This window comes from Lolium perenne, chromosome 7 (assembly GCF_019359855.2).
Source record: "Lolium perenne isolate Kyuss_39 chromosome 7, Kyuss_2.0, whole genome shotgun sequence".
NCBI classification, from domain to species: Eukaryota; Viridiplantae; Streptophyta; class Magnoliopsida; order Poales; family Poaceae; genus Lolium; species Lolium perenne.
The window spans coordinates 252158126-252183522 of NC_067250.2; the positions used below are offsets into that span (position 1 = coordinate 252158126).

Sequence of the window (25397 nt, forward strand, 5' to 3'; positions counted from 1 at the left end):
TTATTATTGCCTCTTGGGCATATCTCCAACACACACCCCGCTGGCAACAAACACAGCCCTCGTCGCTCCACCGCCATCTCCGCCACCACCAGTGGCAATGGCGAACCGCCCCGGCGCTGGCCACTTCCCTCCACCGCCGTCTCCTCCACTTGCAGTCCCGGAATCGCAGGTCGACACCGACCCCGCGGCCCGGGAAGAGCGGTGGCGTGCACACCGTCAGCAGCGGCGGGAGGCAATGGAGCAGCATGCCCGCCAGCACCGTGAGGCGGCGCAGGCGGCGGATCTAGCGGCATTCTGCGCCCATGGCCCCGCTGCTGACGAGGCCGCGGCGGCAGCAGCGTGGCACGAGCAGCAGTGCGACACCGTTGCGGCGTTCGACGCCTCGACGGTAGAAGAGGCGCGACGGCGCCGGTGCCGGGAGGAGATGGAGCAGCGGTGGGATGACGAGCGCCGGCGCCAGCGCGTTGAGCGGGATGCGCTGTACCGTGAACGGCGGGAGGCAATCGAGCGCCGGCGCCAGGAGTCGATCGAGCGCCGGCGGCAGCTGGCGGCGGAGGAGCGTCAGCAGCGGGAGGCGGCGCTGACGGCGATATGGGGGAGGCGGGCGGACCAGTTGGCGGCAGAGGCCGACGTGTTGGCGGCGGCGATGCTGGAGGCGCCAACAGATGTGGAGGAGGAGGCGCCAATGGAGGAGGAGGAGGCCGAGGCGGAGGAGACCGAGGTGGAGGACGATGACGACGACGAGTTCGAGTGGTCCGACGACGACGGGCCGCACCCGGACGAGACGGCCGATCAGCAACGCGCGCTCGTCGAGTCCTTCGAGTCGGAGAAGAAGCTCCGGGGACGACGCCCGTGCCCGCGAAGAGGCGCAGATTCGTCGCGCCGTCGAGCTCCCCCTCCAGGCGGCGCAGCAGGGGAGGGCGGAGGAGGACGCGCGGCGGGAGCGGAGCCGTCTGGCCACCGCCGAACGCAAGGAGAGGAGGCGCGCGCTGGAGGAGCTGCGGCGTAGGGGAGGCGACGACGGGGCGGGGCCGTCGAACGCACCGCCGGGCGGTCAGTAGTTTAGGTTTAGATGAAATCTAGCCGTTTTCATTCAAACTTTGTAATATATAATCAAAATTGAATGAAAACCTTTATTTTCGTGCACCAATATTCATTTGGGGGAGGCGTTTGGGGGACGCGGCTCGGGAGTGACGTCCCCCAAACGCGGCATGAACAAAACACGTCCCCCAAACGCTCGATCCGGCGCGGTTTGGGGACGCTTTGGGGGACGCGACTGAAGATGCTCTTAGAGTCCAGTGACCTTTCACTCTATTAGTCTGTTAAGTCCCAAAAAATGTGTAACCACTTAGCTTCAAAATGGTTTAGAATAATAAAATAACATTCCAATAGTTTATGGGTCCTGGTTTTGTCCTTAGGGAACCTTGCTATATGAAAGATTTAGCAACCTATCAAATCTCAACAAGCTAGCTTCTCCCACACCTCGAGAGCAATGTGTTTATTATTCTCCAAGATGGAGCTTAGCGTTCGTTCACACTCTACCCCAGGTAACTACTCTCCTACTGCCCCTGCTGTTGGTGGCTGGTCAGGTCAATGCAATGTAGTGTTGACATGCATTTTCACACACTACTTCATATTGCACAAGTGTAGGCTCCAACAGCTACTTCCAAGTTACAACTAAATTATGTCGTCAGCAAATGGTTTTAGTGAATACTAGCAGATCTGGTATCCAGAAGCTCATGATTCTCCCCGTTCCCACCATATTGGTCATTGAACAGCAAGTCTTGGTGCTATTTAGAGTGGTTACCGACCGTGACAATCCACAGTTGAGTACTTAAGCATCCTCTTGCAAACAAGAGTTTTCACCTTCATACTCCCATAGTCCATAGCTGTATAAGACAAGTTGACGACAATGAACACTTTGGATGTCTTGTTTCCAGGCGTTGTTTGGTATCTTTACCTCTTTAACTTCTTTTGCAGCCTACCACTAGCCACCTGCGATGAAACTGAAGATGATAGACAAGCACTTCTTTGCTTTAAGTCCCAGCTCACAGCTCCAGCAGGAATTTTAGCTTCATGGAGCAACACGTCCTTGGACGTCTGCAGCTGGCATGGCATCACCTGCAGCACGCTGTGTTGTGGGTATACTTTATGGGTATATCAACGGCATGGCCTAGATCCGGCAAGGCCGGGTGGCCCATAGTTGGTGGTGAGGCATGTGGCCCATCAGGTGGCCCAGTTGCTGTAGATCATGAAGGATGAAGTCCAGCCCAGGAACGAGGAGCCGGATCCTAACCGACCTACGAAGGAGGCCGGATCCGTGAAGGCCCATGAAGTATCCGGATCCAGCGTGACCTAGAAGGAAGGCGGATCCTTGGCGTACACGGCAAGGCTTTGTACCGTAGTTAGGCAACTTGTATTCCGGCTAGGACTCTCCGTGTAAACCCTAGATCCGTGCGCCTTTATAAGCCGGATCCCGGGAGCCCTAGAGGCACAACCACAACTCATTGTAACAACGCGAAAGCGCCCAGATAATTCCAGACAAGCAGCAGTAGGCCCTGTCATCGTGCAGGTGTTCCGAAGCTGGGTAACTCGCGTACCACCGTCCCGAGAGCACTCCGCCCTATGGCCCCTACTTCTTCTCCCCCTCGTGAGGATCCCTCCTCCGGGGTACCGTCGATTAGGCAACGACAGATGGCGCCCACCGTGGGGCCTGTGGCGTCTGGAGGCCGGAACCGGGAGGGTTCCGCCATGGGAAGCTACGACGACACCATCGCTGTGGGGCGCGTCCTTTACGCCGGGAATCTGCCGATCGTCCCTCCGGATGAGTGCTGGATTCCGGCTAGGACAAACCCCGTCAAGCTCTCCATCGTCCCAATTGGCGGCATACACATCTTCATCGGGGAAACCATCGATTCCGACGGAAACCCACTGGTAAGTAACGCAGACGCGACCGCCGCAGAGCTGGACGCTGTCGCGAAGATCCGATCTGAGATGCAGGAGCTTCCCAAGGAAGATTCCGCCTCGGATCTGGAAATTTCAAAGCCCACCCAATCCGCCCCTGTGCAGGAAACAATGGTGGAAGACCAATGCAGATCCGTCTGGGTCTCCCAGATGTTAGAAAAGCAGAGGTGCCACTTCGTACACTTCTTGGCCCATACCGCCGGAACCGCCCCTCAAGAAGCCGGAGCTGGTCCTGAGCAGGTAGAGGCACCGGAAAACGGCGCAGATCCGGATCAGGCTCAGCCTGTCGGAAAAAGCGAAGCTCCGGTTGAAGAGTCGATTTTGGGCAATCTGAGCCCAATTTCCGGAGATACCTCCTCCATGGAGTCTGATGACTTCGTTCGCAAGATAAGGGAATACGGATACAGTGATCAGCCCGAAGTCGACTCCGCCCAGCCTAAGCAGGTTCTCGCAACGATAGCAGCGCAGGGACAAACTGGATCTGAAGAGCCAACCAGCCAATCTGACCCTCAACCATCCCAACAAGGATCTCCAATGTCTCGGGTGCGACCCCACAGGGATCCTTCCTCGGAGGAAATCCTGTCAGCAGAAGAGATGGTCGCGCGAGCAGTCCTTAACACACCTATAACCCCGGGCGACGCCGCAGATCTGGAGGCCCTAGAGGCTACTAGAAAGGAAATGCTTGCCACAGCCAAGAAGCTCGCCGGTACCGAAGCCGCGTTAAGGGAAGAGAGGGCAGAAGCTGCAGGATTGGCGGAAAACTTCGACAGACAGGACCGCGAGATCGCTGCCACACTCGAGCAAGTCAAGAGCATGAGGGCTGAGTGGGAAGTAAAAATGATCTATGCGCAGGCGGAGGCCGATCGAATTGTTAGAGAAGCAATTCCGCCTCGCAGGATACCCTTCAACACGCCCGCAGAGCACCAGCCGCTGGAAACCCCAAAGGACAACATGCAAAAAGCTGCGGAATTGCTGAAGAAGAAGGACGAAGAGGTTGATATCAACTATCTCCGCACACTTGTCGCTTCAAAGGCAATGCAGCAAAGCAAGGCGGATACTTCGCGCAGTTGGAATCCAATCCGGATAACCGTGTATCTACCGCGCAGAAGGACGCCGCGCTGATCGGCATCCCGACGATCAATCACACACCGGATCCTCGGAGAGCATAAGACGGAAAGCCAGGGAACACCCAAATCCGATCCCCGTACCATCAAAGACGCCACCGTCAGATCCAAGAAAGGGAAAGGATGCTATGTACTCTGGACGAGACAAATACCGCAACCCCTCTCCTCCGCCCAACGGTTACCCGCGACCCCCTCGCCGCCGTAGTCCAGCCAGAAACACCAGGCCCCCAGGGCATGGTGGGATTGTTATCCGCGACAACGTGCTGCCAAGAAACAGAAAATAGGAGCGCTCGCCGGAACCTCGCCGGAACCAGAACAATGTTCATGAGCCCGAGCCCAGAAGGAGTCGGAATGAGGACCGTGGTCCAGAACCTCGCCGGAACCGCGATCCAGAACCGCCTCGGAGCCATGCCCCCCAGCCGCGCCGGAGCCGTGACCCGGAACCGCATCGGAACGACCAGGGCAGCCAACGCCAGGGCGAAGGCAGCCACAGGAGCCGGAGCCAGCACCTGGAAGGCCGAGGAGAGTCAGAAGGCGGAAGCAAGAAATCGCACCGCCCACCTCGCAGGTCTCCCTCACCACCACCTAGCGGTGGAGGCGGAGGTGGAGGCGGAGGCAACGGTCGAAGATCTCGCTCTCGCTCAAAGTCTCCTCGCCACGGCTCACGCGACGCACGGGATCGCCTCAACGAATACAGAACCGACTACATTGGTCCGAAGTGCTTTGGCAGGATGATTCGAGAGGAACCAAAGCCAAGGATGAACCTCAAGCTACCCGGAAACCTGAAGCATTATGATGGCACCGAAAGGCCGGATACCTGGATTGAGGATTACTACAATGCTGTAACCTTCGCCGGAGGAACCCCTAACATCGCCTGCCGCATGCTTCAGTTGTACCTTGTAGGTACAGCCCGGATCTGGCTCAGCGACCTCGAGAAGAATTCCATCTTTTGCTGGTTCGACCTGAAGAACGCTTTCGAGAAACACTTCAGGGGCACCTACAAGAGACCTGCCACAACAAGCGACCTGCAGGCATGTATCCAGAAGAAGGGCGAAACATCGAGGAATTTCCTCACCCGATGGTTGGCATGCAGAAACGAGTGCGAGAACGTCGACAACCGCACAGCAATGCACACCTTCATTGGGGGCTTGCAGCGAGGAGGATTGCTACGGCACAAGCTAACTTGCATGGTCAATGCAAATCAACTGACGTTGGACGACATGATCACCATCGCCAGCGATCACACTGCCGCCGATGACGACGCAGGCGGTGATCTCGCAGCCACAGCAATCCCCTTGCATCAGCAAAAGAAGAACCGTGACAACGGTAGCAACAGCAGCCATAAGCGCAAGAACCCTGATGACCAGAAGAGTGGCGGATCCGAGATGATCGCCATGGCGTTTCAACGCGGAGGTTCAGGAGGCGGCAGAGGACGCGGACGCGGAGGCGGAGCCGGCAGGGGTCAGCAGCATACCTCCGAGGTCACAGCTGGCGGATCCCGCGCCCCGCAAACCTATGAGGAATACAGAGACATGCCCTGCCTGGCCCATCTGGATCCGGCTACGGGGAAGTCCACTCACACCAACCGCAACTGCAAGTGGGTCAATGATCTAAAGAACGACCCGGAGGCAGGATACAAGCGCGCCCGGAAGCACCGCCCACGCGGCAAAGGTGGCAAGGGCAAGAACAAGGACAAAGAAGATGATATTTCCAAGGCGATGGATGAGGATGATAACTCGCCGGATCCCAAGGCAGGATCCGCAGGAAAATCCAACCCATTCGATAAAAAGAGCGTGGGGGCTTACCACACTTTCCTCGGAACCCCAACAGTCCGCGCTACCAAGTCAGCTACCCGGATCCTGAACGCCACAGTTCCGGCTGTGCCGCAGATGTCGTGGTCGGAAGTCCCGTGCACATTTGACAGGGAGGATCACCCTGCCGTTGTGCCAAAAGAATGCTACGCCTTGGTTGTAAGTCCCCGCATAGACGGGTATGACTTCTCCAAGTGCCTCATGGATGGTGGGGCCAGTCTGAACATCATGTACCTGGAGACCCTAGAGCGGATGAACCTCACCAAGGAACAGCTCAAACACAGCAACACTGAGTTTCATGGCGTGGTTCCGGGTAAGAAGGCGAATTCCCTCGGCAGCATAACACTTCCCGTGGCTTTTGGCGATGTTCATAATTTCCGCCAAGAGAAGATCACGTTTGAAGTTGTGCCCTTCAAGAGCTCCTACCACGTCATCTTCGGCAGGCCCACCTACCACAAGTTCCACGCAAGAGCGTGCTACATCTACAACAAGCTCAAGATTCCGGGTCCTAAAGGTATGATTACCGTATCCGGAGACTACAAAAAGGCTCATGAGTGCGAGTTAGGCGAAGCCGCCTTCGCAGAGTCTGTGATATCTGGAGAAGAGCTGAAAGGCTACAGAGCCGCGGTGGATCCGACTGAGAAGCATACCACCAAGAAGCAGATCTCCCAGCACAAAACCACCATCAAGGCCGCGATAGAAACCAAGAAGCACGACCTCATCCCAGGCGACTCTTCCAAGCAGGTTTCGGTCGGAGCCAACATGGACCCCAAATAGGAAGACGCGCTCGTCGAGTTCCTCCGCGCTAACATGGATATCTTCGCATGGCAACCTTCTGACATGTCCGGAGTACCTAGGGAACTCGCCGAGCACTACCTCAACATAAATCCGGGGGCCAAACCGGTGAAGCAAGCTATGCGACGCTTTGGAGACAAGAAGCGCCGCGCCATAGGAATGGAACTAGCAAAGTTACTAGAAGCAGGTTTTGTAATAGAAGTTATCCACACCGATTGGGTCGCGAATCCCGTCCTTGTACCCAAAAAAGACACTGAAATACTAAGAATGTGCATCGATTACTCTGGCTTGAACAAGCATTGCCCGAAGGATCCGTTCCCCTTGCCGCGCATTGACCAAGTCATTGATTCGACGGCGGGGGCGGAACTTCTGTGTTTTCTTGATGCGTATTCCGGGTATCATCAGATCCGGATGAAGGAATCCGACCAAAAGGCGACTTCATTCATTACCCCGTTTGGCACTTACTGCTATGTTACCATGCCTTTCGGTTTGAAAAATGCAGGTGCCACCTACCAACGAACGATGCAGCGGTGCCTGAAGGACCAAATCGGCCGGAACGTGCACGCTTACGTCGACGACATCGCGGTCATGACCCGGAAAGGATCCGACTTGATCAGCGACCTCACAGAAACCTTCGACAACCTCCGCAGGTACAAGATGATGTTGAATCCGCTGAAGTGCGTTTTTGGCGTGCCAGCCGGAAAACTCCTTGGCTTCATAGTCTCTCACAGAGGCATTGAGGTTAACCCGGAAAAGATCAAGGCAATCCTGTGCATCAAACGGCCAACTTGTCTCAAAGATGTGCAACGACTAACTGGTTGCGTCGCAGCAATCAGTAGGTTTGTTAGCCGTCTTGGCGAGAAGGCGCTACCTCTGTACAAGCTACTGAAGAAAACAGACAAATTCGTCTGGGACGACGCAGCTGACGCAGCTCTTCGAGGGTTGAAGGAAATACTCACCTCCCCACCTATCTTGGCGGCTCCAGCAGAGTCAGAGCCAATGCTCCTTTATCTGGCAGCTACCAACAAAGTCATCAGCCTCGTCATCGTGGTGGAGCGAAAGGAAGAAGGTCATGAATATGACGTCCAAAGACCTGTCTACTACATTAGCGAGGTGCTGACGGAGTCAAAACAAAGATACCCTCACTTTCAGAAGCTAGCCTATGGAGTGTTCCTGGGCAGCCGGAAGCTGAGGCATTACTTCCAAGAGCATCCGATGTGATCGTGAGCAAGGCTCCGCTATCAACAATTCTCAACAACGCTGACGCAATAGGACGTACGGCTAAATGGGGCATTGAACTATCCGCCTTCGACATCGCTTACAAGCCTGTGGACTGCGGTTAAATCCCAAGTCTTGGCAGATTTCGTCGCAGATTGGACAGAAGCTCCGGATGCAAGTCTGGAGCCGGAACCAGAAACATGGGTCATGCACTTCGATGGATCCAAGCAGCATCAAGGCTCAGGAGCCGGAGTCACCCTGAAATCCCCTACCGGAGAAGAACTGCAGTACGTGCTGCAGATCCACTTCGAAGCTACAAATAACATGGCGGAATACGAGGCTCTACTACACGGCCTACGCATCGCTAAGGAAATTGGGATCAAGCACATCATATGCTGTGGAGATTCCGACCTGGTGGCACAACAAGTAGCCGGAACCTGGAACGCCAGAAACTCCGTCATGGCGGCCTACAGAGACGAAGTTGATGAGATCGCCAAGTGCTTCCTCGGATACGAAGTCAAGTACGTCAGGAGAGACGATAATACAGCGGCAGACATGCTATCCAAGCTCGGATCCGGCAGGAAGCAAATTCCGCCCGGTATTTTCCTGGAGCATCTCCGGATACCCTCGGTTAAGGGCGCTAACCCGGAAAATCCAGAGGTGGCAGTATCTCCGGCTAGGGAGGTGATGGCTATCATTCCGGCTTGGACACAGCCTTTCCTGGACTACCTCATCGATCAGAAGTTGCCAGAGGACGAGGTCCTCGCACGACAGATCGTCAGACAAGCGAGAACCTACACAATTGTTGATGGACAGCTCTACAAACGAAGTGCAGCGGGGGTGTTTCTCAAATGCGTCTCCAATCAAGATGGCATTGAAATCCTCAGAGAGATCCACGCAGGGGATTGCGGGCATCACGCCGCTCCCAGATCCCTCGTTGCCAAAGCTTTCCGGCTAGGATTCTACTGGCTCACAGCTAAAGAAGATGCTGATAAGCTGGTAAAAACCTGCCGAGGTTGTCAGTACTACGCTACTCAACCAAACGCTCCAGCCCAAGAGCTGAAGACCATACCTATCACCTGGCCATTTGCGGTCTGGGGACTTGATATGGTTGGTAAGTTAAAAAGATCATCTCCTGGCGGTTTTGAGTACCTCCTGGTCGCTGTTGACAAGTTCAGCAAATGGATCGAGGCTAAGCCAGTGAGAAAAGCCGATGGTGCTACAGCACTAAAATTCGTCTGCAGCCTCGTGATGAGATTCGGCATCCCACACTATAATCACGTATAATGGCACAAACTTCGCCCAAGGAGAGTTGAGGGATTATTGTGACACAATGGGAATTCGATCGGACCTTGCATCCGTGGCTCATCCACAATCTAACGGTCAGGTTGAAAGGGCTAACGGTCTAATATTATCAGGAATTAAGCCGCGCCTTGAAGAACCACTGCGACGAGCAGCTGGAGCTTGGGCTGACGAGCTGGAAGCTGTTTTGTGGAGTTTACGAACTACCCCTAACAGATCGACAGGGTTCACCCCATTTTTTCCTGGTATACGGATCCGAAGCCGTGCTTCCCTCCGACATCATCCACGATTCACCGCGAGTTTCCGCCTACAATGAAGAAACAGCTGACGAGGCCAGACAGCTATCTGTGGACCTGATCGAGGAAGCTCGGAACCTAGCTGACCAGCGCTCCACCATCTACCAGCAGAAGCTCCGACGCTATCACAGTCGTCGAGTTCGGAATCGCTCCTTCATGGCAGGAGACCTGGTCCTCCGCCTTCGACAGGTGAAAGACCATAAGCTGCAAACTCCATGGGAAGGACCCTTCGTCGTTAGCAAAGTGCTCCATAACGGGTCGTACTACCTTGTTGATTTCCGCGAGCTGGGGGATAGACCTGCTAACTGGCACCGGAAACGCAAGCGTGAGGATCCGGATGACATCTACGATGAAACAGATCGCCCTTGGAACATCGCACAGCTACGTCCTTTCTACACTTAGCATATATTTTCCGAGTTATAAACTCTGTAATACTTATACATGATCAATGAAATAAAGCTTATGGTTCACTCTTTGAGTCTTTTACCTCCTTTACTTGTTCATTTTAGATCGTGTATGTTTTTCCGACTAAAACCGCAGAGCTGGATATTTCCGCCTAGGCGTGTATGAAAGTTGTGATTTCCAAAACCGTCTTTTAAGACGTAAGCTTAAGTTTTCTGATTAAGTTGTTATCTGTTGCGAACTCGTGGATTCCTAGTAGCGATTTCCGGCACCTATGCTTGGGGGCTTGTTTCCGCGGTTATGGACGGACTGCCATTGGGCTTCGTCGCCGCCGGCGAGCATTTCCGGCTAAGGTTTTCCGGCTCGCGGAAGGTCAAGCGAGTAAGCCGGAAAACAATGAAGTCAGCACTTGCTTTCCGACATAAAACGAAACATGCAAATAATTCAAAAGGATAGCAGGATAAGTTTTCCGCCCATGCATAATTGTTTCGCCCCTAGATACTTAAGAATTTAAAGTTATATTACAAACCCTCGCTGGGGCCAAAATGATGCATTGTTTCTCCCGCAGGAATAAAAGTTTTCACTCCCCCTTGGCCGGAGAAGTCTTGCCCTCTGAGTCTTTCTTCTCGGGGTCTTCGGCCGGAGAAGACACGTCTTCATCACTTTCTTCTTCTTCAGAAGCAGCAGTGCTGGTCTTGGGTTCCTCTTGGGGAGCGTCCTTGGAGCTGGTCCAGGTGTATTGGGTCCCGGATTCCGCAGGTCGTGCCTTCGCGGCGAGCTTTTTCTGAAGTTCCTCTTCCAAGGGCTCGTCGGCGGGAAGAACGACCTTGTCGTAGAATTCATCATGCCGGATCCTGCGCGCGATACGGGTGTCGTAGCCGCTCACTGCATCCAGCAGCGCGCTGACATCCGCATCCGGAGGAACGCCCGTGGTCACTTGATCAAGATCAAGACCCGGATTATGTACTAGGCACATGGTCAAGGCCATTGCAGCTGCGCCTCGGGCTGATGATGCTTGCAGATCCGTCACCAGCTCCGGCAGAACATCCATTTTCCCAACAAGCTTGCGAACGTTGCATGTGCGACTCCTCTTGATGGATAAGTTATAGCATATCTTGCGGGAGGCGGAGATGAGATCTTTGCAATCATCGCCTGCAAGTTGAAGAAGGTCATCCGGGGGAACAAATTCCGGCGCTGCTCCGGATATCCAAGCGGCTCTGCGTAAAGATAATCGGGATATAAGTATGCGGTTTGAGCGCAAAGTAAAAAGTCGGAGAAAACATTTGGGCAAGGTTTCAAGATCGTACCCAAGATGTTCTCGTTGAGCATGTCCCAGTGATGCTCCGCGGTCTCCATATATTTCCGGAGACCATTGAGCTCTTTCGCTGCCTCTTAATGGTTTCTTGTCAAGATTTTTCTTCAACAACAGCTCGCCCTTTTCCCCGATATGTTCGGAGTTTTTCTCCGCTACTGCTTCTCGGCCTGCTCCCTCTTTAGTTCCGCCTCCTTTAATTTCGTTTCCAAATCTTGGTACGAGGAGCGCAGGTTCTCAAGTTCAGATGAGGCTGTAGCAAGGGAAGAGGATGCGCCTATAATAAACATAAGTTAACAACAAAGTTCTAAGTCGGAATATGACTAGTGACGAAGAAGGCGGAAACCAACCTTGGGCGTCCGCCAGTTGCTTGGTCAGTTCTGCATTCTCATCCTTCAGAGTCCGGATATTTTCCGCCTGATTCAGAGTAACGCGGCGCTGAAGCGCAATGTTCTTGTGCAGCTCATAGTGCAGCGCCTGCTGTTCCTGTAAAACATAGACAGAGCAGGAGTAAAAATTCCGCCTGTAAAGTGGTTTTCTCCAAAGCATCATTGCCGGAACGTTTCCGCCATAATGCTTGGGGGCTACTGATCCAATTTAATAATCTCCCGGAAGTAATCTTTCTCTAAGCATCTAAGCGCTAACTACTTTTTGAGTTTCCGCCTACATGCTTGGGGGCTACCGGGAGTACCTTTTGCTTGCAAATGAGCTGGTCGAAGAACCGGCCGACGTTCTTCTTGAAGTCTTGGATTTCCGATGTCCTGAGTCGTTTCCCCCAGGCGTTGTTCAGCATGGCGTTGAGCAGGTCTTGTTCAAGTTCCCACTTCTCCGCCTCGGACAGCTTGTTGAAAAACTTGGTGGCATACGCCTTGGGGGTGGAAGTGGTGTCAGCCGGATCTCCAAAGTTCTTCGGAAAAACGACCATGTCGCCAGCGCCCTCTCCAGCCTTCTCGGAAGAAGTGACTTCAGCCTCTCCTTGGCCTTGTGTTTCCGCGTCTTCTTGGGCAGGGCCCTTGGCCTTAGGATCTTCTCCGCCCGCATGCTCGCTGCTAACCGGAATTATTTCCGGTGGAGTATTTGCGGCAGGAGGGGGAGATGGATCAGCCTGAGGGGGAGATGGTTGAGGAGTTGGGTGGGAGGCACTCGGTGGAACTGGAGTAGAAGGACCAACAGCCGGAGATTTTTTCATATATTTCGTGATGGGCTCCTGGCTGGTGGTCCGTGTGGCAGTGGTATTCGGATTCCTGCAAACAAGTGAAAGGGTTTAGACAAAAGATATTTTTGCCAAGATAAAGTTGCATCATGTTCGGAAACTTACGGGGCGCCGGGGATGATGGGGCGCGTGCGCTGGCCAGCCGTTGAGAGAATCCTTAGGCGCGCACGCTCCGCTTTCCTTGAGTCTAGCGGAGGTGGTTTTGTTGTCTTGGGCTTCTTGGCGGAGGCCTCGCCGCTAGTTCCGGCTTCAGTGCCGGAAGCCTTGGCGCGGGGACGCTTTGTAGGTCGAGGGGCCGCCTTGCGGGGCGCCTGTTCCTCTTCCTCCTCGTCGTCTTCCGGAGCCTCCTCCGCCGCGTCGCCACTGACGGGGACACGAAGAATGGTGCGGAAGTTTTCCTCCGCCAAAGTGTTGAGCTGGAAGGAAATGAACAAGAGTTAGAGATAACATCAAAAAGCTTGCGAAGTTTGAAGCAACGAAAAGAACAAAGCTTACCGGAGGACATTGGTCGTTCGTGTATATATCCTTGATCAGTTCCGGGACCTGTTGGCCCCTCGGAATCTTCACCAGCGTCTTGAACCTTCTCTTCAGAGAGTCAGCCGGAAGATCGTGGCGTGTAACCCGGAGAAGATCGTCCGCCCCGGTATAAGCGCACATCAGGCGCGCGTTGTAGCGTAGAGGCTGGATTCTCCGGGAGAACCAGCTAAGAGTGAGCTGGGCTCCGGTCAGTCCGTCGTGGACTAGCCAGGAGATTCTCCGCGCAGCCTTCTCCAGGATAGGGTGCAGGCGAGCGAAGGGACGAAGCTCCAGCTTGCAAGCTCTTCCGGAGGTTCGTTGACAAACTGGGGCAGACCTTCATGAACATCCGGAACTGAAGCATTCTTCTCATAGAACCATCCGGCGTTCCAGTACCGGACGGATTCGTGCGAATCGTGAGGAGGGTACATGCGGCTAGGGCGGAGCATAAATGTCATGCTTCCGCAGTTCACCATTGCTTTGTCCTTGGTTTCTTTCTTCACCCGGAAAAAGAACTGCCATAACTTGACGTCTGGCCGGATCCCAAGGTGTCCTTCGCAGAGTCACGAAGTTGGACAGGAGAAGGTAAGAGTTTGGGCAGATGTTGTGGGGCTGGAGCCCATATGTGTTGAGGACGGAGAGGAAAAATTCCGAACAGGGAAGTGAAAGTCCGCGTTCCACCCAAGCTTTGGTCATGACAATTTCTCCGGCTTCAGGCTTGGGGGCGTCGGAGTCGCGCGTGAAACTCCAATGTGAGGAGATCATGCCCTCGTTCTGGAGCTCTCTAAGCTCCACATCGGTAGTTGCGCAAGGCCACCACTGACCCCGCTCTCCTTCGCGGATCCGGGCTTTGGACGCCCTCTTGTTTTCCGCCTCCTGCACTTTTGCTGCCATCCGAGCTTGTCCCTCGAGTTCTTCTTGGAGCTCTTGAAGGGAAGGGATCCGGCCTGGAGCGGTGCTGGAAGATGCGGAAAAAGGTTGAGCTAGTCTAATGTCGGAAACATATGGTGGCAGGAATGATATGGGATCCGGGCATATGGGTTCTATTTGGTTGGGATCAGGGCTACTCGGAGAGCTACCAGTACAATGCGAAGAATCGAGTGGCATGCTTCCGGCTGCACCCATACAAAGTGTTTGAGTACCCGGATCACCTAAGTCTATCTTCTACACTAAGTCTAAGTCTATCTTCTACGAGGCCGGCGCACTTACCGCTAATGGCGCGGTGGCTCGACGGAGCTCCGGTGAAGATGGGGTCGCCGGACTTGAAGAAAACCGACCCGCGAGACCACGAATCGGCGGCGGAGGGAAATTCCCGTTCAACCGCAGGAATCTTGGCGCGAGCGGGGTCTTGGTTTGGCGGCGCGTGAAGCTCACCGTGGCGAAGATCACCGGAATCGAGATCCGTCGGGCGGCGCGGCGCGAGGAGGAAGACGAAGTGGTGAGGAGAGGTGAAAGAATGAATTTTTACCGGGTTTATAGGCCGCGCGCGGAGATTCGGGATCCGGATCCGACGGTGGAAACGGAACGGTCGCACCGTTGGATGGATGACACGTGTTTTAGGTCAAGTGCGGTAAAACGACGTGGAGGTAATTTAACCATGCACTCCCGAAATTTCCGGCTAAAGATTCGCATCTGCGAAAATTTAGCGCGGGAAATGAGGAAGTTGTGCGCGGGAAAAGTGGACTTTCCGTTGTTGTGCATGATCTGAAGATGAAGGATTTCCGGAGGAGTGAACCCGGAATCAAGTAAGAAGTTTTGAAGCTCTTCAAGATTCTCTTCGTTTCCGAGCTGTATGGAGTTGGAGGAATGATGAATCTTGGAGAACTTCGGGGGCTACTGTTGTGGGTATACTTTATGGGTATATCAACGGCATGGCCTAGATCCGGCAAGCCTGGGTGGCCCATAGTTGGTGGTGAGGCATGTGGCCCATCAGGCGGCCCAGTTGCTGTAGATCATGAAAGGATGAAGTCCAGCCCAGGAACGAGGAGCCGGATCCTAACCGACCTACGAAGGAGGCCGGATCCGTGAAGGCCCATGAAGTATCCGGATCCAGCGTGACCTAGAAGGAAGGCGGATCCTTGGCGTACACGGCAAGGCCTTGTACCGTAGTTAGGCAACTTGTATTCCGGCTAGGACTCTCCGTGTAAACCCTAGATCCGTGCGCCTTTATAAGCCGGATCCCGGGAGCCCTAGAGGCATAACCACAACTCATTGTAACAACGCGAAAGCGCCCAGATAATTCCAGACAAGCAGCAGTAGGCCCTGTCATCGTGCAGGTGTTCCGAAGCTGGGTAACTCGCGTACCACCGTCCCGAGAGCACTCCGCCCTATGGCCCCTACTTCTTCTCCCCCTCGTGAGGATCCCTCCTCCGGGGTACCGTCGATTAGGCAACGTCACGCTGTCTCCTCGCCGTGTGATTGCACTGGACCTGGATTCAGAAGGCATCTCCGGCTCCATACCGGTTTGCATCGCCAACCTGACCTCTCTCACAAGGCTGCAGCTCTCAAATAATAGCTTCCATGGTGAAATACCTTCTGGGCTTGGCGTCCTGAGCCGGCTCAGCAAATTCAACCTCAGCATGAATGCTTTGGAAGGTAACATCCCATGTGAAGTCTATGCATGTTCCCAGCTTCAAATCCTGGATTTGAGGAGCAATTCCCTCCACGGCCGGATCCCCCCTAACCTAGGTCGATGCAAGCATCTTCAAGAGATTAATCTTAGCAATAACAATATAGAAGGAGCCATCCCTTCTTCTTTTGGAAACCTTCCTGAGCTACGCATGCTCGTTCTCAATAGCAACAGGCTTATCGGCAACATACCGCCGTCTTTGGGCAGTAGCGGTTTTCTCAAACATCTTGATCTTGGGGTGAATGCTCTAACAGGCGTCATCCCAGAATCCCTAGCAAACAGTTCATCCCTCCAAGTACTTTGGCTCATGAGCAATAATCTTACTGGAGAACTACCAAAGGCTCTCTTCAACACAACGTCTCTTCTTGACATTTCCCTCCACCAGAACAACCTTGTTGGTTCCATTCCTTCTGTTACTGCCACCTCTCCCTCTATTCAATACCTCGATTTAAGGAATAACCATATTTCAGGAAAAATACCTTCCTCGATAGGAAACCTTTCCTCCCTCATTGATCTTCGTCTTACGGAGAATAATTTATATGGGAGCATACCAGACAGCTTAGGTCAAATTCCGACACTACAGATACTGGCTATGAGTATGAACAGCTTATCTGGGCCAGTTCCACCATCTCTCTTCAACATGTCATCCCTGACATTTCTTGCCATAGGAAACAACTCTCTTGTTGGAAGCTTACCGTCCAACATTGGTTACACACTCCCAAATATTCAGGCACTAATCCTCTCAACAAACAAGTTTGATGGCCCAATCCCAGATTCTCTTGCTAAAGCATACAACCTTCGTATGCTCTACCTGTATAACAACAGCCTAACTGGGTACATACCCTTCTTTGGGTCATTGCCAAACTTAGAGGAGCTTGATTTGGCATACAACAAGTTAGATGCAGGGAACTGGGGATTTGTCTCTTCACTCACAAATTGTTCTATGTTGACCAAACTGATGCTCGATGGGAATAATCTCCAAGGGAATTTACCAAGTTCTATCGGGAAACTTTCTGGTAGTCTTGAATGGTTATGGCTAAGGGAAAACAACATTTCTGGGCCTATACCACAAGAAATTGGCAATCTTACGAGCCTCAGCAGTGTATACATGGATTACAATCTTATCACTGGTGATATACCACCAACAATTGGGAATTTGCACAACTTGGTCTTTCTATCCTTCGCACAAAACAGACTGTCAGGGAAAATCCCAGAAACTATTGGAAATCTAGTTCAGCTAAGTTCTCTGAAATTGGATGGGAACAGCATTACTGGTAGTATACCTGCAAGCATAGGACGCTGTAATAAACTCTCAAAACTGAACCTTGCTTACAACTCACTAGATGGCAGTATACCAGGTAAAATCTTCCAGATTTCTTCTCTTTCTCAAGAGTTGGACTTGTCATACAATTACTTGTCTGGAGGAGTGTGGAAGTAGGCGGTCTCATTAATCTGAACAAATTTAACATATCTAATAACAGGTTGACTGGCGACATCCCATCCACTCTTGGCCAGTGTGCAGTTCTGGAGTATCTTGAGAGGCAAAGCAACTTCATTGTTGGAAGCATCCCAGAAGCTTTTGTCAACTAGTCAGCATAAAAATTCCAGAGTTCTTCACATCCTTGATTACCCTGCAAGATTTCAATTTTTCTTTCAACAATTTTGATGGAGAAGTTCCGAGAGGTGGTGTTTTTGACAATGGTGGTGCACTATCAATTGAAGGGAATGATGATTTGTGCACTAGTAGCATTACCACAGATGGTATACCTTTTTGTTCCACACCAGTTGGCAGGAAAGAGAAACACAATTCATTGGCTCTGGTCCTAGGGATAGTCATGTCAACCTCTGCTCCTGTTATATTAATTTTTTTATGTGTTGCAATAATTTATTGGAGGAAGAGAATGCAGAAAAAAAACACATTTGCAAGAATCCAATGAGCACATGAAGAAGCTATCATATGAAGACATTGTGAGGGCAACGGACAGGTTCTCTCCAGCAAACCTAATTGGATCAGGATCATTTGGAGTGGTTTATAAGGGCAGTTTGAATCGTCCAGATGATCAAGTTGCCATCAAGATTTTTAACCTTAACATTTATGGAGCAGGTAGGAGCTTTGTTGCAGAGTGTGATGCCCTAAGAAATCCCCGTCATCGAAATCTTGTAAAGATCATCACTTCATGCTCTTCTGTGGATTCTACTGGGAAAGATTCAAGGCCCTAATTTTTCAATACATGCCTAATGGAAACCTAGAAATGTGGCTGCATCCGGAAAAAGCCCTTGAGCATGGTGGAAGACATATTTTGACTTTCAGCCAAAGGATAAATTTGTTTGGATGTAGCATTTGCTTTGGATTATCTCCATAACCAGTGTGCCTCTCCACTAATACACTGCGACTTGAAGCCAAGCAATATTCTTTTGGATCTTGACATGATTGCCTATGTCACCGACTTTGTCCTGGCAAGGCTTATGTTCACTACACGGAGCGCACATCAAGAGCGTTCAGCAAGTTTGGCCTGCCTTAAAGGATCCATCGGGTACATCCAACCAGGTGAGATTAAGCATATGTGCAGTATGTTGGTTATGTTTTCTTTATAAACTTGTAAAAATACCGCAGATTATCTAATAATTTCATGTCTATTTAAATGTGATTGCAGAGTATGGCATGAGCGAGGGGATATCAACCAAAGGCGACGCTTACAGTTTCGGTGTGCTTCTACAGATGATGACAGGGTGCAGTCCAACCGATGAGAAATTCAGCGATGGTGGGACTCTTCGTGAGCTCGTCGATAAAATGTGGTTCATCACTCCCTCGAGGGTCCAGCTGCCCCACCATAGCCGACGTCTGGCCTCGTTGTTGTCCACGGGAGGCGGCCCGTCCCCCTTGTACCTGGCGAGTTCCATATCCCGGCGATTGGCGAAGAAGGAGTCCCAAGTTGTGGCGTTGTCGGGATCCCAACGGGGATCCATGCGCTGCTCGGGGGTGAGCTCGACGTAGTAGTGGTGAGTGATGGCTGCACGCCGAGCTGCACCTTGGGGGCCGGGGGAGACCGGCACGCCTCCGGCGCTCAGACGCCAGCCCGGGGGGCATATGAACCCCGGCGGGCAGGGGTAGTTTGATGCGGTGAGCGCCTCCACCTCCGCGTGCGTGAGGGCAAGATCACCGGACGCCATGGGTGAGATGCGTGGGAGAAATCTGTAAAATTAGGATGAGATGTGGCCCTTTCACCGCTTCCCAGCTTTATATAGCGGCGACAATGGCGGGAAGCGGTGGAAAGGCGGGAAGATATAGGAGGGAACCGGTGGAACTGGCTGGAAGATGTAGGCAGGACACATCTCGCTGCCAAGGCTGGCCCGCGGCGATTTTCCAGCCGTCGGCGCCCCCGCTAGGCTCCCTTTTTACTGGGTTCGACCTGGGGGAAGATATAGGAGGCCTTTTGGGGGGGGGGGGGGAGTGGAGATGCTCTTAGAGTAGGCCTCTCTTGCTCCAAAACATCCCCCCATAGAGCGTCCGGACATGGGACGAGTTTCGACCGAGATCCTCGGAATCATGCATGTGGCCTCGCACATGGGTGTGGTATGAAGCAAGGATTTCGCAGGATGGTACAGGTAGCAACAGAAGCTCATGTATGTATTTTTTCGAAAATGGGCATTTTATTACTTGCGCAATATACCCGGCCTCTGCATAACTAAGATGCACACAGCCGCACAAAGATCCGTTACAAATCCACAAATGGTGTTCAAAGATATAACAGAGTTCATAGAGCAATAAAAAGACTAGCTAGGAGGATCTAGCCGGAAGTCACGCTGCCACCCATGTTGGCAGAAAATATCCCTCCCTGTATCCTCCAATCGTGAAGACACCTCCGTAAAGAGGTCCCGGTGCTCCAGTCGCTGCAGAGGTATCCATGAACGAAGCATAGCAGTGCACCGGTAGATGATCTGTAGAAAAGAAGAAGAGATGTTATTGAAAATCTTGTCATTTCTACACAGCCATAGCGACCAAATTATTGCAATCGCTCCCATCCTAATAAGACGTTTAAACCTAACATCCACGCCATTGAGCCAGTTACCAAATAAATTGGCAACATTACGAGGTGGGTATAAGGTAGACCCTATTTGGACAGCTGACCATATAGACCTAGCAAACTTACATTGGAAGAATAAGTGTTTAATAGTCTCGTCCTGATGACAGAAGACACACTTTTTACTTCCATGCCAGTTGCGTTTGGCAAGATTATCTTTAGTAAGAATAACCCCCGACGAAGATACCAAGCAAAGATTTTTGTTCTCTGTGGTATCTTCATCTTCCAGATTTTTGAATTATTATCGACCGGTAACACAGGTTGAATGAGAGCATTGTACATTGAAGCCACCGAGAATGAACCATTCCCGGTAAGATTCCATCGAAATACATCAGGTCCCTGCGTCAATTGAATTGACTCAAGACGCTGTAACAATTCTTGCCACGAGGTTTGTTTGGGACCGATGAGACTTCTTCTAAAATCCACATTTGGTGGGAAAGTTTCCAACACCATGTATGTATGTATGTATAGAAGAAAAACAAAATGTGCTATCTCATGGCTTTTCCTTCTTGAATTCAGTTGCAGACAGTAGTGTTTCGTCTCAATCGACCCAGATCCTCAGAGCATCTCCACTCGTGCCCCCGTCGAGGCCCCCGGCGAGCGTTTTTTCCATCCGGACGGCGTAATTCGGCCCAGTCGCGCCCCCGGTTCCTCATTTTCGTCCGGATTTGGCCCTTAATCCATCCGGCGAGCCCACGCCACCCCCGGCCCCCCGGGGAGCGCTCGGGGACTCCGGACGAAACGAAAGCGCGCGAAACGTTCCCGCGCGTCTGGTGGCCCCAACTTGTCGGCGAGAGACACCGATCGTCGTCCTCATCGCATCGTCTTCCGCGCGCTGTAAAAGCCTGCCGCCGGTCAGCATTCGCCGGACGCGTAGCTTCCACGCGGCGAGTTAATGCCGTCGCCTCGGTTTCATGCGCGCCTACCGCTATTTATCGCCGAACTACCCCGGCTGCCCCGCATTCACCTCCTCGCTCGTCTTCCCCCAAATCATCCCCGAACTCGAAGGAAGCAGCAATGGCGAACGACGGTGCGGCCAACAACGGCTTCGGCCGCCGCTCTCTCCACCAATGGGAGGGGCGACTCCTGCACGCGGCGGGCTACCCTGCGCCGCCGGACTTCCGCGCGCCGGGAGGCTGGAGGCTGAGCGCAGGCGGCGTGCCGATCCCGCCGCCGCCAACGGGTGGCGGCGCACTCGAAACGGCGATCGAGGAGGTGCTCGCCACTCTCAGTGACGAGCAGCGCGCGGATCCGCGCTTCTTCCCCGACAACCACGAAGCGTGGATCGCGTTCTTCCGGCGAAGGTATGAACGCGAACTCGCCGCTTACGACGGCCCTCCTCCTCCTCCGGCAAGGAACAACGCCGCCGGCCGCCGCCGATGGTGGAGCGCGCCCAACCGCACCCTCGAGAATGTGCTCGCGCACATCGAGGACGGGAACTCCCCTGCCCTGGGGATGCCGCCGCCGGTGGCGGCTACCGTGTCGCGCCGGCACGGTAGTTCCTGGATACCGAGGAGGATGGCGCCGTCCTCCTCGTCGTCGGGATCGAGATCGGCGTCTAGGTCCGGCGGGTCGACGCCGGCCACCGTCAAGAAGGAGTGGCCATCTCCGGCCACCGTGAAGAAGGAGCCGGCGTCTCCACCGCCGACCAGAGGGCGCAGCAGCGGCGCGCTCGTCATCCGCGACCAGCCCTCCTCGCCGCAACGCGGGCGGAAGAGGAAGACGGCGAAGAATCAGGCCGCCGCGGCCGCCGCCAACCAGCTCGCCGAGGAGGAGGCGAGGCGTGCGGAGGACGCCGCGGTGGCGGAGGCGATCGCCAGGTCGCTGAAGGACCTGGTGCCCGCCGACAACACCCTCCCCATCGACGCCGCGCTGGAGTGGTCCAGCGCGGCCCCGGGAGCGCCAGGAGGAGGAGCAGCAGCGGCGGATGTTGGATCTGGCCGCCGCGCGACAACTCGCCGCCCGCGCCGCCGCACCGTCGTCGTCCGCGCGGAACGCCGCGCCCAGGGAGGTGATCAAGCTCGAGGAGAGCAGCGACGACGACATCTACCGGCCGTCGCCTCCACGCGCCGGCGACGATGGCCAGGGCACGAGCCGCTGGTACGAGGCGCCGCCGCCCCAGGACGACGCCGGCTCCAGCGACGACGACGACGACGGCGGCGACTACACGACCTTCTACCGCCATTTCGGCATGTAGGAGTTTTAGTATTAGTTAGCCCATCGCCGAATTCAAATATATGTACGAATTCGGCCTATTTATGTACGAACTCGCCTCTATATGTTAAATATCATTAAATTTCGCTTATGTTTGAACGAATTCGCCTATTTTGTCTGAATTCGTCGTATTGCGTTGCATCCATCCTGGGCTCGCGGCTGGGAAAATGGGCCTCCCCACGCCAAATCTTCCTCCAATCCGGACGAAAATTTCGCCGGATTTAGGCGTGGGGAGCCCAAACGAGTGGGGATGCTCTCAGAACCATGCATGTGGCCTCACACGTGGGTGTGGCATAAAGCAGGGATTTGGCAGGATCGTAGGTAGAAACACAAGTTCATGTATGTAAAGAAGAAGAGCAAAATGTCTATCTCATTGAGTGCGGTTTTTCTAACGGATCCGGTAACTACCGGTGTCCATCTGCCCGTGCGTTGGTTGGTTGCGATGCGTGCTGGCCGAAGCGGTATACTGATTTTTTATTGAGTATTGCCCTGACACAAGCTGCGCTACTGATACAATACGTATCTACTGGTGGCCCTTAGAGCTGCTTCTTCTCCGGCTTGCTCTCTCTCCCATGATTTATCTCCTGTACTGGATCGAGATCCACTAAATAAGCAGCGGCGAGGCGGCGCGGCGAGGCAGTTGGCGAGGCTTCGACGAGGTGGCGATCAGGGACGGCGTCCTCCATACAGACTTTGTCGGCCAGAACGGTGGTGCCGTACAAGAGCACCACCTCCTAGCGCAGCTACTCACCGGCGTGTGTTGACTTTGGTCTCCTCCGCTGATTCCCCTTCGTCGCCGCTGCGTTACGCTCCAGCCCTAGCCGCTGATTGGAACGCCGGCGTGGCTTCGGCTACCCTTATGCATCGATTGCACGGCTCCCCGGTTAGATTTCCCGTCGAACTACACCTAATCCTGGACTCCCAGGTCACCATGGCGCTCCTGATTCGGGTCTCCTTCTGCACAACTTCCCCGTGGACGTCCCCCAGCTCATGGCTGTTGTATCTTTGTGTGTGGTTGCCGGATGTGTGTTTGGAGGAGCTCTGTCTCCTCAGATTTAGGGGAGTTTCTGGCCACTCATATTACAAGAAGTCACTGCATCACCTCCAATTTTATTTTTCTTGGTACATCGTATCCAATTTCTGCTACTAGCCTACTACAATACTGTTGTAGATTTCCCTTTATTTTGTTGTTTGATTTCCTTGCAGTAGATTCAATTGTTTTGTCTTATCCGGTAGCAATCTTTCATCCCACATCCTGTAGTAGTCTGTTTCTGATTTCTTTGATATACACATTCAGTTGATCTGCTCCTAATAGAACAGTGCACTGAATTTCTGGTGTGGATCAGCAGGTTATGAAATATTGATGGCAGGATTAGTACGCTAGACAAGTGATGATATACTGTTGGCATCTTCTCTTCCGTATGCTACTTCCAGGTAAAGTTGTTTGTACATTTTGAAGCCTGCTATTTATGTGGGAAAAGATCAAATAACTATTTATGTGGGAAAGAGGCCGGATGTGAATATTCCCTCCTTACTTTTGATGTCAAATAACTATTTATGTGCGAGATAGTGCATGGATCAGGATATATACAAGTACATTGCATCAAAATGAAAATAAAACTGCAAAGTAACAGGGACCATTCTCTTATTCAATCTACTAGCAAAGAATCTAGGGGGGGGGGGGGGGGTATTACATAATCACTTGGAGTACCTGACTGACATATATCTGTTGAGTGCATTAGTTCAGACAAAGAGAGGTTAAGGGTGTGGGCCAGGTAATCACTAGGTGTCAAAATCAAGAGCAATGAGGTGAACATTATCAGTTTCTCAATCTACTTGTGAAGATATAGGTTGCAGTCATTTGACCAAAATCACTTGAAGGACCTCGCTGAAAAAAAAATTGTTAGCGGAAACAGATGTACTGCCCATCAATACATTCTTTACAATTTGCAGATGACCTTCTAGACGAGAGCCACCGGAGGACGACGAAGCAGCGGCCGCCACCATGCTCAGGTGCAGAATAGGTTTCGGATTCGTTTCTCGATCTGGTGACTATTTTGTTTCAATCGTCTGATGGGGATGTATAACTGGATAGTGATTTTGATTTTGCCTATTTTTGGTGGTTCAATCTGAATTTTACTCTCCAATATGGTGTCAAATTTTCAGTTATATTTCTTTCTGATTTTTTTTGTAATGCCTTGATTCAGAAATCCTTATCAAAATCCAACAGAAAAAATTCCCGGATTGAGAAATTATTTTGGTCGAGGTTAATCCATGATATAATATTGTCATCTGTGATATTTGCCATATTTCTTTGGTACCAAGATATTACTGGATATTGAACCCATACTTCGACCAAATTATAACCATTGCAGGTAGATTTGAGTTGCTTACAAAATTTTGAACATATTTTATGAAGAATCTGACACAAACCAAAACTATATTGTAAAAAGAAATATAACTGAAATATGTGGTGAATCATATTTGTGTCAGATTCGAGTGCTCACCCTGGGCTACGGCCAGGACGGCCGCGCCGTGCATGAGCAAGGGATCGCTCACGAGTTTGGACCTGCAGCGCAGCGCCTCGGCCTCCTCGTCGAGAGCCGCCGGAGGAAGACGAGCCGAGGCGGCCGCCGCCACCTTGTTCATGTGCGGGCTAGGTTTGGGATTCGCTTCCCTGATGTAGGAATTGTTTTCTCTCAATTTGATGAGGATGCAGATCTGAAGATTGATATAGGTGTTTGCTATTTCTTGTCCGATCTGAAAGTCAGTCGTCTATCCCGTGTGATTTCTAAATCATCCAATTCTCTCTAGTTTAATTTTTCTCCTACTTTTTTTTATAATGGCCCAGATTGAGAAATTCTTGTTAAAATCCATCAAAAAAATCCAGATTTGAAGAATATTCTGGTGGTGGTTTGTCCATATGAACGGTGCTTTTGTTGATATTATATTGTAAACAAATGTATCAAATATCAATGGCGTATGCTATACTTTGTTGATATAATCCTGGCTCCTGTTTGGTATCTGCAACTAAAAAAATGTTCCGTGGAACATAATTTGCTTGTTTGGTACGACCCTTGTATGAAATGTCAGATCCCTTTTATACCAAAATGTTATTGAACCCATACTTGAAACATCTCTGTTCCTTTTATGGAATTAGCTCAAAGATATATAAAAAATTGTTTTTATAAATGTACTGAAAAAATTCTGAAAACAAAGCAAAATAATTGAAACACATGTGAATCGTAAATAATTTTTTAATGGAAAGCTTGGAAAATCATGTATAACCCTTATATGCAATATGTCATATCTCTTCTATACCAAAATGTTAGTGAAACCATACTTGAAACATCTCTTGTTCATTTTATGGAATTAGCTCAAAAATAGAAATATTTTAATTGTATTTTGTTATTAATGACATATATGGATAGTAAAGGATTTCTCAAATGGTGTCGTAAGATCACTAGTAGTGGCGCACCCCTCTAGTGGTGCTCCACTGCTATATAGCAGTGGCGCACC

At 52.1% G+C, this 25397-nt stretch overlaps 1 long non-coding RNA gene and 1 pseudogene across 1 annotated transcript; both read left to right on the plus strand.

Moving 5' to 3' along the window:
* The first annotated feature begins 1912 nt into the window (after window positions 1-1912).
* Window positions 1913-20196, plus strand: LOC139833903 (uncharacterized; annotated as a pseudogene).
* Window positions 20197-22277: 2081 nt separating this feature from the next.
* On the plus strand, window positions 22278-24778 carry LOC127313328 (uncharacterized). The gene is made up of 3 exons (XR_007858894.2): window positions 22278-23312; window positions 23832-23891; window positions 24372-24778. It is a non-coding gene; the product is annotated as an uncharacterized lncRNA (long non-coding RNA).
* The last annotated feature ends 619 nt before the right edge of the window (window positions 24779-25397 follow it).